This window comes from Heterodontus francisci, chromosome 23, assembly GCF_036365525.1.
Source record: "Heterodontus francisci isolate sHetFra1 chromosome 23, sHetFra1.hap1, whole genome shotgun sequence".
NCBI classification, from domain to species: Eukaryota; Metazoa; Chordata; class Chondrichthyes; order Heterodontiformes; family Heterodontidae; genus Heterodontus; species Heterodontus francisci.
The window spans coordinates 70,411,145-70,427,612 of NC_090393.1; positions in this window are offsets into that span (position 1 = coordinate 70,411,145).

The following is a 16,468-nucleotide window of genomic DNA, read 5'->3' on the forward strand; positions in this document are numbered from 1 at the left end:
GCTGCAACAGTTGGGAATTGTGGATTGGTTGCAATTTTCATCATTGAGCTGGCTAACTTCCATATTAAGGTGTTTGCAGAAGAAGTCAACAGATTATTAAGTTCTGTGTTATCTCACTCTTGTAGGACTTCACAAGGCCTCATGGCTCATTATGTTGGACAGATATCTTCTTCAATTGGAATGTCTTTGTTCCTTCCTGATTGTGTTATCTGGCTCCTTGCTGTTCCTGCCACAGAACAGCCAAATTTAATTTAAAAACCAGAAATCCTTCTCAGTACAGTTCACTGGTTCTTCGCAGGGTATGATGGTGAATATAGTCAAGCTTCAACGTGCGTTAAATTCTAGAAAAGACATTACCATCTTACACCTGATACCATTGCTGAAAATCTCATCTGTTCATTTCTTCCCTCATAAATAATTGAAATGATATATTTATTAGAAAACGCACAAAATAAAAAGGAAAATAAATGCTGAGCAAAATGGATGTCAATGTTAGGAAGGTTAAAAGAGCTAAAGATGTAACTTTTATTATCGATGAATGACGGGAATATTTCACACTTTGGGGCTTTTTAAAGAAGATTTACTGACAAACCTGGAGAACTGAGAGGAAACTGGTTCATGGTGTGTAGAGCAAACTTCTGCTCCTGGGGTGGAGCCTACAGCTGCATCTGCCCACTAACAGAAAGGACAGGGGAGCTGCCTCTGGCCTGTCTAACTCAGTAGGTAAAGCATGAGATCCTTACTTTCAGGGTTGTGGGTTTGAGCCCTGTATTGAGTGGCTTTTTTTTCCTTTTTATAATTTTACGAATGCTTTCCAGCTCTGAATTCCTCAGCAGAGAGTTCAAGGAGTGTTTGAAATGAGATCCAATAACAGTACAAGAAAGTCTCTAACACAAACAAAAACAAGAAATGCTGGAATCACTCAGCAGGTCTGGCAGCATCTGTGGAAAGAGAAGCAGAGTTAACGTTTCGGGTCAGTGACCCTTCTTCGGAACACTTCGGAACAAGAAAGTCTCTCTTTGATTCGGGACTCTTACCTCTGTTGGTATCTCGCTGCTAAAGATTGAACTTTATTTCATCTATAGCTTGGGGTCAGTGCGGCTCAGTGGGACTTATGGCTGTCATTCCCTTCACAATCCATCAGTACCGAGAAAGCAATGGGGAATACTACTCACATGTTGTGCCCTGTAACATTTTATAAACACTTGAATGTATTTCACGCTCTGTCCAATGGTGTGGTCTCCCCTGGTGTATCCGCTTTCTATGCTCACAAACACTTCAGCAGTATATTCATGTAATCTCTGAGATTATCTGGGATCCCATTCCCAAGAGCTGGAAAGTGAGATTGGGCTGGATCTCTCTTTTGCAGCTGGCACAGTCAATATGGCCAAATAGCCTCCTTCTGTGCCATAAATTTTCTCCATTTTCTATGTTTCTATGAAGTGAGGCGTGAACGGGAGGGGCAACTTCCCCAGGGTTATATTTTTTTTCAAGACAATGACACAAGGGATACTTAACTGTGAGGCTGACATAGGTCAGTCGGGAGAGCATTAGACTGAAAATCTAAAAGTCCTGGATTTATCTGGGGTTTCGGCAGTTTTTCTTTCTTCTGTGTCACGTTTTGGTTTCAATTCTCAAGCTACACGATATACATTGAAATTATTTACCCAGCATTGAAGGTTGGATTGGAATAGAGAGACATCAAGCATGGGAAATATTTATTTAGCATATTCTCTCTTTCTGTCCATTTGTCTGGTTTTCTCTCTCTCCGTACCAAGTGAACATTTGATTTACTGCATTTTTCCTAAACTGAAGCCTTTTCCGCATCTCGGGGCGGTCAGACACCCTCTGTCTGTTTGTAACTGTTTGTGACCATTAACAGGAACAGGCCTCACGTTCAACATTTATCAACAAATGGAAGACAATTAAAAAGAATTTTATGTTACTCTGGCCCAGTGACAAGGACTGAATGGATGTTGTTGGTTGGTGAGTCACTTCTGTTAGGGAATAACTCTAAATAGCTGGGTAAGTATCTAAGGTAAGAAAGATTTACAGTTTATTTCATATATAGTAAGTAGTGTTTTTTTAGGGAGTTCAACAGTAACCGGAACCAGGGAAGTGGGGCCCTAGAGTAACTGATATTATTTGACATTAAGATCTTCCAAATGGTTAATTTAAAGGGTTAAGTCATAGCAGGAGAGCATGTGTGCAGGAAGTGTCTCCAGCTGCAGCTCCTGGAACTCTGGGTTTCAGAGCTGGAGCGGTGACTGGGGACACTGTGGAGCATCCACGAGGCGGAGAGTATCGTGGATAGTACATATAGAGAGGTGGTCACACCGCAGGCTCAGACACCACAGGCAGGAAGGGAATGGGTGACCACCAGGCAGAGCAAGAGGACTAGACAGGCAGTTCAGGAATCTCCTGTGGCTATTCCCCTGCAAAACAGATAAACTGGTTTGGATACTGTTGGGGGGAATGGCCTCTCAGGGGAAAGCAGCAACAGCCCAATTCGTTGCACCACGGTTGGCTCTGCTACACAGGGGAGGAGTAAAAAGTGTGGGAATGCAATAGTTATAGGGGATTCAATTGTAAGGAGAATAGATAGGTGTTTCTGTGGCCACAAAAGAGACTCCAGGATGGTATGTTGCCTCCCTGGTGCTAGGGTCAAGGATGTCTCAGAGCTGTTACAGGACCTTCTGAAGGAGGAAGGTGAACAGTCAGTGGTCGTGGTACACATTGGTACAAACGACATAGGTTAAAAAAAATGATTATGTCCTAAAAGCAGAATATAGGGAGTTAGGAAGTAAATTGAAAAGTAGGACCTCAAAGGTAGTGATCTCAGGATTACTGCCAGTGCCACATGCTAGTCAGAGTCGAAATAGCAAGATATATTGGATGAATACATGGCTGAAGAGATGGTGTGAGGGGAAGGGTTTTAGATTCCTGGGGCATTGGGACCGGTTCTGGGGGAGGTGGGACCAGTACAAACTGGACGGGTTACACCTGGGCAGGACCGGGACTGATGTCCTCGGGGGAGTATTTGCTAGAGTGGTTGGGGAGGGTTTAAACTAAAATGGCAGGGGGATGGGAGCCTTTGCAAGGAGTCAGAGGAGGGGGATCAAAGTCAAGAACAAAAGACAGTAAGGGGAATACGAATAGTGATAGACAGAGAAATCAATGGCCAGAATCAAACAGGGCCACAGTGAAAAATAGTGGGGAGGGGACAAGGAATGTTAAAAAGACAAGCCTTAAGGCTTTGTGCCGTAACGCGTGGAGCACTCGCAATAAAGTGGATGAATTAATCGCGTAAATAGATGTAAACTGATATGATATAGTCGGGATTGCGGAGACATGATTGCAAGGTGACCAGGGATGGGAAATGAACATCCAGTGGTATTCAGTATTTGGGAAGGACAAACAAAAAACAAAAGGCGGTGGAGTTGCATTGCTGGTTAAAGAGGAAATTAACTCAACAGGATGGAAGGATATTATCTCTGACGATGTGGAATCTGTATGGGTAGAGCTGAGAAACACTAAGGGGCAAAAAACATTAATGGTTATATATAGACCCCCAAACTGTAGTGGTGATGTTGGGAATGGCATTAAACAGGAAATTCGAGATGCATGTAATAAAGGAACATCTGTAATTATAGGTGACTTTAATCTGCATATAGATTGGGCAAATCAAATTAGTCACAATACTGTAGAGGAGGAATTCTTGGAGTGTGTGCAGGATGGTTTTCTGGACCAATACATTGAGGAACCAACAAGAGAACAGGCCATCCTAGACTGGGTATTGTGTAATGAGAGACGAATAATTGACAATCTAGTGGTGCGAGGCCCCTTGGGATTGAGCGACCATAATATGATAGAATTCTTCATCAAGATGGAGAATGATGAAGTTGATTCTGGGACTAGGGTCCTGAATCTTCATAAAGGAAACTGTGAAGGTATGAGGCGCGAGTTGGCTATGACGGATTGGGCAACGTTACTTAAAGGGATGATGGTGGATAGGCAATGGCAGACATTTAAAGAGTGCATGGATGAACTGCAACAATTGTTTATCCCTGTCTGGCGCAAAAGTAAAACGGGAAAGGTAGCCAAACCATGGCTTACAAGAGAAATTAGCGATGGTATTAGATCCAAGGAAGAGGCATATAAATTTGCCAGAAAAAACAATAGACCTGAGGATTGGGAGCAGTTTAGAATTCAGCAAAGGGGGACCAAGGGATTGATTAAGAAGGGTAAAATAGAGTATGAGAGCAAGCTTGCGGGGAACATAAAATCTGACTGTAAAACTTTTTATAGGTATGTGAAGAGAAAAAGATTGGTGAAACAGAGGAACTTATTATGGAGAACAAAGAAATGGCTGACCAACTAAATGGATACTTTGGTTCTGTCTTCACAAAGGAGGACTCAAATATCATGCCAGAAATGTTGGGGAACACAGGGTTTAGTGAGAGAAAAGAACTGAAAGAAATCAGTATTAGTAGAGAAATGGTGTTGGGGGAAATTCAGGGAGAAGACTCGGAGGGCGGAGTTCCAGACCTGTAAGTATAAAAAACATACCTCTGGTAAAAAAAAAACTGAAAAAGTGATGTCACAGGAAAGCTGTGACCTGATTGGCTGGTAGGGAATTTGTATTGAATTTGAAAATAAAATATTGATAATTGATTAAAACCCTAATTAATAAGTAGAGTAACTAAACCAGAGGGAGGAGATTACTGCATTTAGTTAGCATTCAATATTTATAGTAGAAATCTAGCACTAGGGTCCATATGGTTAATTGTAACATAATTTAGTAAGGATTTAATAAGTATTTATTTATTTTAAATTCATTTATAATTAGTGCCAGAAATGTCAGTTAGAGGGGTGAAGTGCTTCACCTGTGAGATGTGGGAGGTCCGTGACGCTTCCAGCGTTCCGGATGACTACATCTGCAGGAAGTTTACCCAGTTGCAGCTCCTCACAGACCACATGGATCGGTTGGAGCGGCAACTGGATGCACTTAGGAGCATGCGGGTGGCGGAAAGCATCATAGACAGGGGTTTTAGAGAAGTGGTTACACCCAAGGTGCAGGCAGATAGATGGGTGACCGTTGGGAGGGGCAGGCAGTCAGTGCAGGAATCCCCTGTGGCTATCCCCCTCTCTAACAAGTATACCGTTTTGGATATTGTTGGGGGGGATGGCCTATCAGGGGAAAACAACAGCAGTAGCCAGAGCAGTGGCATCACAGCTGGCTCTGTTGTTCAGCAGGGAGGGACAAAGCGCAGAAGAGCAATAGTTATAGGGGACTCTATTGTCAGGGGCACAGATAGGCGCTTCTGTGGATGTGAAAGAGACTCCAGGATGGTATGTTGCCTCCCTGGTGCCAGGGTCAAGGATGTCTCTGAACGGACAGGGAGCATTCTGAAGCGGGAGGGTGAACAGCCAGACATCGGTACCAACGACATAGGCAGGAAGAGTGACGAGGTCCTCCAGGGGGAGTTTAGGGAGTTAGGTAGAAAGTTAAAAGACAGGACCTCTAAGGTTGTAATCTCGGGATTACTCCCTGTGCCACATGCCAGTGAGGCTAGAAATAGGAAGATAGTTCAGCTAAACACGTGGCTGAACAGCTGGTGTAGGAGGGAGGGTTTCAGATATCTGGATCATTGGGATCTCTTCAGGGACAGGTGGGACCTGTACAAGAAGGACGGGTTGCATCTAAACTGGAGGGGCACAAATATCCTGGCTGTGAGGTTTGCTAGTGTCACTCGGGAGGGTTTATACTAGTGTGGCAGGGGGGTGGGAACCAGAGCAGTAGGACAGCAGGTGAAATAAATGAGGGGGAACTAGTAAATAATGCCAGGAACACTAAGAGGAAGAGTGGGCAGGGAGATGTTGCTGAGCACAGCGGGACTTGTGATCTATAGTGCATTTGTTTCAATGCGAGAAGTATAACAGGTAAGGCAGATGAACTTAGAGCTTGGATTAGTACTTGGAACTATGATGTTGTTGCTATTACAGAGACTTGGTTGAGGGAAGGACAGGATTGGCAGCTAAACGTTCTGGGATTCAGATGCTTCAGGCGGGATAGAGGGGGATGTAAAAGGGGTGGGGGAGTTGCATTACTGGTTAAGGAGAATATCACAGCTGTACTGCGGGAGAACACCTCGGAGGGATCATGCAGCGAGACAATATGGGTAGAGCTCAGGAATAGGAAGGGTGCAGTCACGATGTTGGGGGTTTACTACAGGCCTCCCAACAGCCAGCGGGAGGTAGAGGAGCTAAGGGCTCACTAAGTGAGTCCCTGTTTAGTAAACTTGCGGACGACACAAAGGTTGGTGGAGTTGCAGATAGTGATGAGGATTGTCAGAGGATACAGCAGGATATAGATCGGTTGGAGACTTGGGCGGAGAAATGGCAGATGGAGTTTAATTCGGACAAATGTGAGGTAATGCATTTTGGAAGATCTAATACAGGTGGGAGGTATACAGTAAATTGCAGAACCCTTAGGAGTATTGATAGGCAGAGAGATCTGGGCGTACAGGTCCATAGGTCACTGAAAGTGGCAACGCAGGTGGATAAGGTAGTCAAGAAGGCATACGGCATGCTTACCTTCATCGGTTGGGGCATAGATTATAAAAATTGGCAAGTCATGCTGCAGCTGTACAGAACTTTAGTTAGGCCACACTTAGAATATTGCGTGCAATTCTGGTTGCCACACAACCAGAAGGACGTGGAGGCTTTGGAGAGGGTACAGAGGAGGTTTACCAGGATGTTGCCTGGTCTGGAGGGTATTAGCTCTGAGGAGAGGTTGGATAAACTCGGATTGTTTTCACTGGAACGATGGAGGTGGATGGGCGACATGATAGAGGTTTACAAAGTTATGAGTGGCATGGAGAAGTGGATAGTCGAAGATTTTTCCCAGGGTGGAAGAGTCAGTAACTAGGGGACATAGGTTTAAGGTGCGAGGGGCACAGTTTAGAGGGGATGTGCGAGGCAAGTTCTTTACACAGAGGGTGGTGAGTGCCTGGAACTTGCTGCCAGGGGAGGTGGTGGAAGCAGATACGATAGCGACGTTTAAGAGGCATCTTGACAAACACATGTATAGGATGGGAACAGAGGGATACGGACCCCGGAAGTGCAGAAGGTTTTAGTTTAGACAGGCATCGAGATCGGTGCAGGCTTGGAGGGCTGAATGGCCTGTTCCTGTGCTGTACTGTTCTTTGTTCTTTGTTGAAATTGATGGGATTGAAGGCTGATAAATCCCCAGGGCCTGATGGTATGCATCCCAGAGTACTTAAGGAAGTGGTCCTAGAAATAGTGAATGCTTTGGTGGTCATTTTCCAAGATTCTATAGACTCTGGAACCGTTCCTACAGATTGAAGGGTAGCTAATGTAGCCCCACTATTTAAAAAGGGAGGTAGAGAGAAAACAGGGAATTCTTGACCAGTCAGCCTGACGTCGGTAGTGGGCAAAATTCTAGACTCCATTATCAAAGATTTTATAGCAGAGCCCTTCGTGAGCAGTGGTAGAATCGGGCAGAGTCAGCATGGATTTACAAAAGGGAAATCATGCTTGACAAATCTACTCCAATTCTTTGAGGATGTAACTAGTAGAGTTGCTGAGGGGGAACCAGTGGATGTGATTTATTTGGACTTTCAGAGCTTTCGAAAAAGTCCCACATAAGAGATTAGCGTGTAAAATTGGTTGGCAGACAGGAAACAAAGAGTAGGGTTAAATGGGTCTTTTTCCGAATGGCAGGCAGGGGTACCACAGGGATCGGTGTGAAGACCCCAGCTATTCACAATATTATATTAATGATTTAGATGAGGGAACTAAATGCAACATCTCCAGATTTGCAGATGACACAAAACTGGGTGGGAGGGTGAGTTGTGAGGAGGATGCAAGAAGCTTCAGGGTGATTTGGACAAGTTGAGTGAGTGGGCTGATGTATGGCAGATGCAGTATAATGTGGATAAATGTGAGGTTATCCACTTTGGTAGCAAAATCAGGAAGGCAGATTATTATTTGAATGGCTATAAACTGAGAGAGGGGAATATGCAGCGAGACCTGGGTGTTCTTGTACACCAGTTGCTGAAGGTAAACATGCAGGTGCAACAGGCAGTAAAAAAGGCAAATGGTATGTTGGCCTTCATAGCGAGAGGATTGGAGTACAGAAGCAGGGATGTCTTGCTGCAATTATACAGGGCCATGGTGAGGCCACACCTGGAATATTGTGTGCAGTTTTGGTCTCCTTATCTGAGGAAGGATGTTCTTGCTATAGAGGGGGTGCAGCGAAAGTTTACCAGACTGATTCCTGGGATGGCGGAACTGACTTATGAGGAGAGATTGATTATATGGATTATATTCGCTGGAGTTCAGAAGAGTGAGGGGGGATCTCATAGAAACCTATAAAATTCTAACAGGACTTGACAGGGTAGATGCAGGAAGGATGTTCCCGATGGTGGGGCAGTCCAGAACCAGGGGTCATAGTCTAAGAATATTGGGTAAACCTTTCAGGACTGAGATGAGGAGAAATTTCTTCACCCAGAGAGTGGTGAGCCTGTGGAATTCGCTACCGCAGAAAGCAGTTGAGGCCAAAACATTGTATGTATTCAAGAAGGAGTTAGATATAGCTCTTGGGCGAAAGGGATCAAAGGATATGGGGCGAAAGCGGGAACAGGTTACTGAGTTGGATGATCAGCCATGATCATAATGAATGGCGGAACGGGCTCGAAGGGCCGAATGGCCTACTCCTGCTCCTATTTTCTGCGTTTCTGTGTTGTTCAAAATAAGTTCCCTGCGACATTTTATACGAGCTTGTTTGCTTCTAAAGGTTGGATTTTAATTTTTATGAATACACATCAAATTAGCAAATGAACATCTGCGCAAAGGGATCAAGTTCGCAACTTTTGTGTTATTGTTAACCAACTGAACTAAGCGGCTGAACAGACTGGATCAGGTGTGGTTTTTAACACCAAACTGGGCAGTTTGTGTTTTACATCTCACACTGGGTGACAGAGCTACTGTACAAACAATGGACACATCAAATCTTTGAAATATTGTTGTGACATAAAACCGTGTGGGGGAAAAAAACTGTGTGGAAATTGAAAGTAAGCAGACTGCAACGTCCTCCTTTAGAAAGGTGGCACAGTGTTGGGCTCAGCTCTGGCAGAGTCACCTCAGCACAGGAAGTGAATCCAGGAAAATAGGGTGATTCAGACCTCCCTCTATCCTCCTCGGACCTTCAGCTTTCTTCAAAAGGGAAAGTTCACCTATCTGGGAAAAGAATTGTTTTCATTTTGGTTCTGCAGGATACTTTTGTTAGCTCTATGGTGTGGATTGATTTTGGTGTCTTAACCTTTCAAAAACTACAAGCCATCATGACCATACCAACACCATTTAAGTTCCCTGTACGGGGTCCCCGACAAAAACCACCCTTACGCTTGCAGAGTTCCACCCTTCCCCTCACGCACAAACCCCTTACAGAGCTCCCCACCAGCACTAATCAACTTGCAGCTTGAGCTTAGCGGCAATGTCCGCTGCAGAACCCACTTGCCCGAGATAACGCCACTAAAGTTACCAACCCTCTCGAGCACTGACGACTTTTGCCTCAGTGCCACCAGCTTTTCAAAGATGCGAAACTGAAGGCATGTGTGTGCTGCACGAAAAGGGGAATTACATTCAAATGTATGTAAAACAGTCTGTAACATATTTAAATAATAATGCCATCACGTTGTGGTGGAAGTGATGCCATGACACTTCGCCTCCGACAAAATCGGGAATTAGCATTACGAAGTTGAACAGTAGGAAATAATGCAGTGTGTTCCCGTTTCAAAACAGTGAGGAAGTAGGGGAAGGAACAGTGGGGTTGATTGAGTTTTTTGAGGAAGTGACAAAGATGATTGATGAAGGAAGGGCAGTGGATGTTGTCTACCTGGACTTCAGTAAAACCTTTGACAAGGTCCCTCGTGGCAGACTGGTACAAAAGGTGAAGTCACATGGGATTAGAGGGGAGCTGGCAAGATGGATACAGAACTGGCTCTGTCATAGAAGACAGAGGGTAGCAGTGGAAGGGTGCTTTTCTGAATGGAGGGATGTAACTAGTGGTATTCCGCAGGGATCAGTGCTGGGACCTTTGCTGTTTGTAGTATATAGAAATGATTTGGAGGAAAATGTAGCTGGTCTGATTAGTAAGTTTGCAGATGACACAAAGGTTGGTGGAGTTGCGGACAGTGATGAGGATTGTCAGAGGATACAGCAGGATATAGATCGGTTGGAGACTTGGGCGGAGAAATGGCAGATGGAGTTTAATTTGGACAAATGTGAGGTAATGCATTTTGGAAGGTCTAATGCAGGTGGGAAGTATACAGTAAATTGCAGAACCCTTCGGAGTATCGAGGCAGAGAGATCTGGGCGTACAGGTCCACAGGTCACTGAAAGTGGCAACGCAGGTGGATAAGGTAGTCAAGAAGGCATTCGGCATGCTTGCCTTTATCAGTCGGGGCAAAGAGTATAAAAATAGGCAAGTCATGCTGCAACTGTACAGAACTTTAGTTAGGCCACACTTAGAATATTGCGTGCAATTCTGGTCGCCACACTACCAGAAGGATGTGGAGGCTTTAGAGAGGGTACAGAGGAGGTTTACCAGGATGTTGCCTGGTCTGGAGGGCATTAGCTGTGAGGAGAGGTTGGATAAACTCGGATTGTTTTCACTGGAACGACGGAGGTGGAAGGGGTGACATGATCGAGGTTTACAAAGTTATAAGCGGCATGGACAGAGTGGATAGTCAGAAGCTTTTCCCAGGGTGGAAGAGTCAGTTACTAGGGGACATAGGTTTAAGGTGAGAGGGGCAAAGGTGAGAGGGGATGTGCGAGGCAAGTTCTTTACACAGAGGGTGGTGAGTGCCTGGAACTTGTTTCCAGGGGAGGTGGTGGATGCATGTACCATAGAGACGTTTAAGAGGCATCTGGACAAATCCATGAAAAGGAAGGGAATGGAGGGATACGGATCCCGGAAGTGCAGAAGGTGTTAGTTTAGGCAGGCATCAAGATCGGCGCAGGCTTGGAGGGCCTGTTCCTGTGCTGTACTGTTCTTTGTTCTTTGGTGTATTAGCAGCAGGAGAAAATTCAACTGGTCTCTGACAATAGTAGTTTCGATGGGGTGGAGGGAGTGAGGGCTGGGGGAGCAGAGTATGCACAATAGAGCAAAAATAGCAAGGGGGAGGAAGGTTTGCATCCAGAGATACAATGAGTAACCCATCAGACAAGCCCTTTCCTTGTATTTGGCCCAGGAATTTAAAAGTAAAACAGGATTGGAGGTTTTAGCGTTTCCATTTTGCCATAGTTGTTGATTTTAGCCACATCACCACGGGGAAGGGGACAAAGGGAGAATCTCAGGGATCACACCAACTGATTGATGGATAGCATAAGCAGAAGAGTCCTCTGCTTCCTTATTGTAGTAAGTGCACTGCTCAACAACATTTCCAAAAGATAATAAAAGGAGAAAAGTATGCTTTCATTTCTTCCTAAAGCATTTATTGCTTATGTTTCAGAATTTTATTGAACATTAATAAGTTCAGCCTAATGAAAACAGCCTTACCTGAGTCACCAAGCCATTTAATTGAGCCAACGTTTGTTGAAGGCTTTCTGTGGAGGAGACGCCATTTTCAAAAACGAGCCCCAGGCTCTGCCGGTAGTTTAGTGATTTTATTTCGAATATTTGAGCTCTAGTACTCCCAGGTTTGATGTCCGGTTATCTGGCCGAAGCTGATAATCAGTCTCATCACTCCTTTGTTAGAAGGCGGTTAGAAAAAGAAGTCAGACAGGATTCCCAATCCCAATTGAAAGCCCTGCTGAAAGTGTGCATGTGTGAAGAGAACAGAAGTGGTCTCGGATGGACTTTCTCCTGCTGTCAAATAGCCTGCCAGAAGTTACAGCCACGACTCACTGCTAAATGATGGTCATTTGATCAAGGAATTGGGGCCAGCCAGCACCTGTGAACCAGACTCCAACAAGGAATCAATGTAACTTAATGAGCGGAGGAGAGAGAAAAAAAAGATTCTTCTGAACCACGTGTATGTCAAGGATATTTTAACTCCTCAACCAGAAACCAGCATAGTCACTGGACTTGATTTATAAATTGGTTCCAGTAAGAATGGGATAAGAAGTCACTGTGCCAGTGGCACTGTAGGGTTCAGTGGTTCGATTGATCTGGGTTTGATTACATTAGGCTGTTCACTGCTCAGTGTTCATTGTGCTTGATTGCTTAATCCTAGTTTAAAACTGAAACTGCATACCGGCAAGTTCTAGTAAAAAGAAGAGTGTTATGAAAGACATTGTACTGAAATGTTGTAAGTGTTGTGATATTTTAAAATACTGTAAATAAACCTGTAGTTGATTTAGAACTAGCGTCATATCTGCCTTGCTCTGAGGTAAATCAGGTATACAAAATATCCAGTGCCATACCAACTTGCTTTGTTGAAAGATAATTTTCTTTAATCCACTGGCTGGAGATCTGAATTTATATATTTTTTAAAGAAAGTTTAAAAGGAACAGACAAAAGATAACTTTGCTAGCAGCCTAAGATGGCCACCTAATTTGCAACACTGTATCCTATAGTGTAAGGCCTGTGAGGAGGAAGACGAAATGTCTGCTTATCCCAGCAAGGAGCAAGACCTAGGAAGTTTAAGGGTACTGATTGTTCTTTTTCTTTGAGCAAGAAGAAATACTGCTAACTACTATGCTTGAATCACTGAGTGACTGTCATGTGACAAACCCCTCCCCATCTGTGGTTTTAAGTTTCTCTGCAGAAGCTTGGAGAAGCATCTGGACTCTGACAAGTGTAGACCCAAGTGGGGGTCCCCCCCTCTCTCTCTCTCCATTCCAGATTGCAAGATTCAAATCCTGCCTGTTGACTGACCACCTATGCATACTCCGGCTACAATTAGAAACCTCGTTGGAGGAAATCATCTGCACTGCTATCTTCAAGAGACGCACCGAACAAGTCCATCTACCTCTTCAAACTAAAAGCCTCAGGACCACCGAATTCAGCTAGAAGCCAGCCAAATCACCAAACCTCATAGACTGTATATCCCTTTTCTCTATGCACTCTAACTCAACCAATCTACTTTTCCCAACTCTGTAACCTATTTGTGTGTGTGTAAACTGTAGTGTGTGTGTGTGTGAGTGAAAGTGGGCATGTAGCTTGTTATTTTCATTCGTTCAGTTTAGGTACAATAAAGTTAACCTCTTTGTTAAACTAAAGAAAACCTGTTGTACATTGAAAACGTAATCGCACCTTCTTAAAGGTGTACCACAACATTAAAGGCTCCTTCTCTCTCCCTGCGTGTATGTGTGTCTGTCTGTCTGTCTCTCTTTGTGTCTCAATCTACTCCCTCATTGTATTCCCCTCACTGGGTCTGGTGTCTGTTTCAGTTTCGCTCCATTTCCTTTTCTCAGTCTCTCTCCCCTTCTCCATTTGTCTCAGTATTTAGAGTCATAGAGAGATACAGCACTGAACCAGGCCCTTCGGCCCACCGAGTCTGTGCCGACTGTACTTAAAAATTTATAACAGTTTTTAAAAGTTTATAATAGTGTTAAAAGTTTTTAAAAATTTAAAGCACTTTTAAAAGTGCCATAACTGAATTTAAAATATTTACAATGATAATAATAAAAAAGTCACCTGCCATTGAGTTAAAAACTGACCTGAAGGAGCGTATCTTCAGCTGGTGACATCATGACAGGACGTGTCTTCACTGCCAAAGTGCCAGCTGGAGGCCTCACTGTTTCTCCTGACACAAGGCCTTACTGAAGTAAGAAGAGGATGTTCTCTCTGCAGCCAATGAACCAGTTAAGTTTGTTTTTCTCTGTGCAGTCAGTAGTGAATGCTAAGCTTCACCACGAACCACAAAATCTGGGCCAATATTTCTTATGGGAGATTTGTATTGCACAGAGAATATCACTGGCAATGTTTTATTGTGTACAGTGTGTTCTGTAATTCAGTTAATATTTACACAGGGACTGGGCTAATATTTACAGATGGTTTCTTATCTTCTCATTGTAAAAACAAGCCAAGGATCCGTGGGAATGTTTCACTGATTATTGTCAACCCTTGGCAGTATAATAGTGTGGACAGAGTGTCTCAATGAGTGCATTTATATTGACCGATAACAAAGAACCAGGGAGGGAGTGTACCAGCACCACTGTGTCTGTATCACAGACTCTGAGGGAGAGCAGACTGGCTGTCTGTATCATCACTGTTTCACCAGGCCTATCTCACCGCTCTCATTCTCTCTCTCACTCTCTTGCTTGGATATCCTCACTTCTCGCTCTCTATTTTTTCCCCTCTCTGTCTCATACACATACACAAATACCCTCACACTCGATTTCTCACCTGGGCTGCTTCATCTCCCTCCCTCTCCCACTCTCACGCAACCCTCCCAATCACTCCCTCACCTGGGCTACTTTCTCTCAATCTGTCTTTCTCTCTTGCACAAACTCTCACCTGGACTGCTTCACGTCTCTCTCCCACTGTATCTCCGTCTCACCCACTCTTTTGCCTGGACTGCTCCCACTCTCTCTCTCTCTCTCCATGTGTCACCTGGGCCTGCATTGCCACTCCCTTCTCTCTGTCTCACTTTCACTGTATCACGTAGCCTGCCTACCAATCCGTTATTCAATCACCCTTTCTCAATATTTCATCCATCTACCTACCTACCTACCTATCTCTCACACCCCTCCCCTGCCTTGCCTCTTCTGTCGCTCTCTGAATGTTGTCCAGGTCTTGCTTCAGTATCTGAGGAGTTGCAAATGGTACTGAACATCGTACAATCATCAGCAAACATCCCCACTTCTGACCTTATGATGAAGGGAAGGTCATTGATGAAGAAGCTGAAGATGGTTGGGCCTCGGACACTACCCTGAGGAACTCCTGAAGCGATGTCCTGGAGCTGAGATGGTTGACCACCAACAACCACAACCACAACCACAACCATCTTCCTTTGCGCTAGGTATGACACCAACCAGCGGAGAGTTTTCCCCCTGATTCCCATTGACCTCAGTTTTGCTAGGGCTCCTTGAAGCCATACTCAGTCAAATGCTGCCTTGATGTCGAGGGCGGTCACTCTCACCTCACCTCTTGAGTTTAGCTCTTTTGTCCATGGTTGAACCAAGGCTGTAATGAGTTCAGGAGCTGAGTGGCCCTGGTGGAACCCAAACTGAGCGTCACTGAGCAGGTTACTGCGAAGCAAGTGCTGCTTGATGGCACTTGATGACACCTTCCATCACTTTACTGATGATTGAGAGTAGACTGATGGGGCGGTAATTGGCCAGGTTGGACTTGTCCTGCTTTTTGTGTACAGGACATACCTGGGCATTTTTCCACATTGCCGGGTAGATGCCAGTGTTGTAGCTGTACTGGAACAGCTTGGCTAGGGGCGCGGCAAATTCTGGAGCGTAGGTCTTCAGTACTATTGCCGGAATAATGTCAGGTCCCATAGCCTTTGCAGTACCCAGTGCCTTCAGTCGTTTCTTGATATCACGCGGAGTGAATCAAATTGGCTGAAGTCTGGCATTTGTGATGCTGGTGACTTCAGGAGGGGGCCGAGATTGATCATCAAATCGGCACTTCTGGCTGAAGATTATTGCAAATGCTTCTGCCTTTCGCACTGATATGCTGGACTCCCCCATCATTGAGGATGGGAATATTTGTGGAGCCACCTCCTCCTGTTAGTTGTTTAATTGTTCACCACCATTCACGGCTGGATGTGGTAGGACTGCAGAGCTTAGATCTGATCCATTGTTTATGGGATCGCTTATCTCTGTCTATCGCATGCTGCTTATGCAGTTTGGCACACAAGTAGTCCTGGGTTGTAGCTTCACCAGGTTGATACCTCACTTTGAGGTATGCCTGGTGCTGCTCCTGACATGCCCTCCTGCACTGGTCATTGAACCAGGGTTTGTCTCCTGGCTTGATGGTAATGGTAGAGTAGGGGATATGCCGGGCCATGAGGTTACAGATTGTGGCTGAGGACAACTCTGCTGCTGCTGATGGCCCACAGTGCCTCATGGATGCCCAGTTTCACATTACTAGATCTGTTCAAAATCTATCCCATTAGAATTAGAACATTACAGCGCAGTACAGGCCCTTCGGCCCTCGATGTTGCGCCGACCTGTGAAACCATCTGACCTACACTATTCCATTTTCATCCATATGTCTATCCAATGACCACTTAAATGCCCTTAAAGTTGGCGAGTCTACTACTGTTGCAGGCAGGGCGTTCCACGCCCCTACTACTCTCTGAGTAAAGAAACTACCTCGAACATCTGTCCTATATCTATCACCCCTCAACTTAAAGCTATGTCCCCTCGTGTTTGCCATCACCATCCGAGGAAAAAGACTCTCACTATCCACCCTATCTAACCCTCTGATTATCTTATATGTCTCTATTAAGTCACCTCTCCTCCTCCTTCTCTCCAACGA